Genomic DNA, 2,634 nt, shown 5'->3' with positions numbered 1-2,634 from the left:
AAAATATACTTGGAGTATCTTGGAGAGAAAAATAGACGCGAGTTGAAAGTTTTCCAAAGAAAAACACATCAAAATTCAACGGGGGGGCCCAGCTGTGGGTTGCTCCCCACGCCAGCCCGCGCTCCGCATGGCTGCCGCCCCGCTAGACCTGTGGAGGGGCCTTCACCGAGTCGGCGCAGGCGTGGCGAATGCGCAGCTAGCGGTTCCCCAGCAGGGTGGGCGGGCGGCCGGCGTGGCTGGGCGTGGCTGGGCGTGGCTGGGCGCGGCCGCGCTGCCGGGGCTCCCGCCCCCGGCCTGCGCGCGGTGCGGCCGTCGCTCTTCTTCGGGCGTCAGAGGTACGCGTCGCTGCCGGGCCGCGCCGACGCCTTGCACCGCGGTGTCTTCCTCTTCTGCTGCCACGAGTCGCGGTGCTGTGCCGCCCTGCGAGTTTCTAGGAATCAGCTACCCAGGAAAAATGATTTTTACTCATATGAGCCACCTTCTGAGAATCCTCCCCTAGAAACAGGAGAATCGATGTATCTCCAACTTAAGTCTGGTGCTCATCTCTGCAGGGTTTGTGGCTGTTTAGGCCCCAAAACTTGCTCCAGATGCCACAAAGCGTATTACTGCAGCAAGGAGCATCAGACCCTAGACTGGAGATTGGGACATAAGCAGGCTTGTGCACAACCAGATCATTTGGACCTTACAACTCCAGACCACGACTTCCTTTTTCCAGAATTTGAAATTGTAATAGAAACAAAAGATGAGATTATGCCTGAGGTTGCGGAAAAGGCAGATTATTCAGAGATTATTGGGAGCATGGTTAAGCGGTTTCAGGACTTCATTCATTAAGTGGTTAAACTTAATGCTTGGAAGAAAGGTCTCAATTTGTCTAGAAGAGAGGTACTGAGAGGAAGACTCACTTTAGAGGCTGGAGCCTACAATTTTCAGAGATTGCCTCAGGTGAAAATATACTTCCTGGACTTTGTTTCCTGACATATATCAGGTGTGTTCTGCTCCCTATAAAGACCAGGGGAGGCGGGGATCCAGATGGTCCCACGAGTAGGGCTACACAAGATGCTGAAGGCTTGGTAAGTTCTCCTGGATCCCAGATCTTTTTCTCAGGTCTGGATAGTGTGAGTGCCTAGCACAGTGTCGGGCATGCAGAAGGGCCCCTTAAAAGTTTCTCTTTCATCTGGCCAGTTGTAGATACACAATTTTGTCAGTTTATCTGCAGTGCATACTCTTGGGTACTGCCTGTGCTGACCAAGTATCTTAGAGGCTTATTTTATTATAGTAGCCAACATTTATCCAGCACTTAACCTTATGTAAAGGGCTGTTTATGCATGAGCTCATTAAAATCCTGAGAGTAGACCAGTAAGTCAGAAGCTCTGCCCCGTTTTGAAGGTGAGGAAATTGAGGTTCTGGGTATAACTTGCTTTGGACACATAATGTTAAGTTTTACAATTTGAGCCTTGAGCCATACACAAAACCACCACAAAATTAGATTTATAGACTCAAAATGAAAACATCAGCTTACTGGTTTGTAGTTCATACCAGTCATACATTCCAAAACATGTTTGAGTCTTAACTCTGTGCCTGACCTTGTGCTTGATAATATGGATATAATGGGAAGCAACCCTCCAGTGGTCAGATGCTCAGTCTCATGGAGGAGCCTGAATAATACTTACGGAAGATAAATTCCATGTAATGACTGATAAGAGTACAATACAGGTGTCATGGGAACATGTGATATCACTGAAGACTGCCTGGAAGGGGACACACGTGTGTTCATACCAATACGATGAAAAGGATAAAGAATGAAAATGCTTACCTTTAGGAGAAGGAAGAGCCTAGAGTAGGAGGGTCAAGGATGAAACCTGGACTTCAAATATGCCTTGTTTATGTAAATGTGACTTCGGAACTGCGTGAGTATTTTTAGATACTAAAATCAGTTTTAAAATAAGTTTTAAGAAGCAGTCCCTAATCATCAAAAGTAAAAAACTCTTGATGTAGTCATATAACCACACTAAGAACTCTTCTAGGTGACTTCAAAACGTAAGGCAGTACATCTCTAGTGGAATATACCCTGAGAATGAAAAGAACGTAACAGTGCTAGTATTTTCAATAAACATGTTATTACTAGACTGTTGCTGTTATTTTGAGATGGTTGTGTGTGTATTGGCGGATAAAGCAAATGAGTAATTATGTTAGTGTTACTGAGAACTGAGGTGTTGGGCATGGGAGGAAGATTTTGTTGATTGTGTCTACTTACCATTCTCTCCAAAAGGAACTCCGGGCTCTTTGGAGAGGTCGTTGATTCCAGAACTGGGTCAGGAAATGTTCAAATAATGTGCGAACGTGGTCGCATCAACATGGTCATATCAAAGATTAAGGAAGCTAGCAAGGATTACTAGGGCCATGTCAGAAGAACTCAAGAAATATGAAAAGGCTCCTGTTGGCAAAAGATAGACAGTTTGCACATCCTGCATCAGATATGTTTAACGGGTTCAAAATAATACTTAAAAAAAACTCAGTAATCATCTTTGCAGGATACTTGGGAACAGATTCATTATGTCCAAATTGGTAAATAAAAGGAAAGTGTTTGCCTTATGGGGTACATAACTTAATTATGAATGAAGTGATATGTGTGGG

At 45.0% G+C, this 2,634-nt stretch overlaps 1 pseudogene across 1 annotated transcript; it reads left to right on the top strand.

Moving 5' to 3' along the window:
- The first annotated feature begins 309 nt into the window (after window positions 1-309).
- On the top strand, window positions 310-921 carry LOC100582620 (annotated as a pseudogene). Its single transcript, XR_004032125.1, has one exon. The product of XR_004032125.1 is annotated as a programmed cell death protein 2 pseudogene (transcript).
- Window positions 922-2,634: the final 1,713 nt, after the last annotated feature.

The sequence above is a fragment of the Nomascus leucogenys genome, chromosome 10, assembly GCF_006542625.1.
Source record: "Nomascus leucogenys isolate Asia chromosome 10, Asia_NLE_v1, whole genome shotgun sequence".
Classification (NCBI taxonomy): domain Eukaryota; kingdom Metazoa; phylum Chordata; class Mammalia; order Primates; family Hylobatidae; genus Nomascus; species Nomascus leucogenys.
This window is presented reverse-complemented; position numbering and strand designations above follow the sequence as displayed.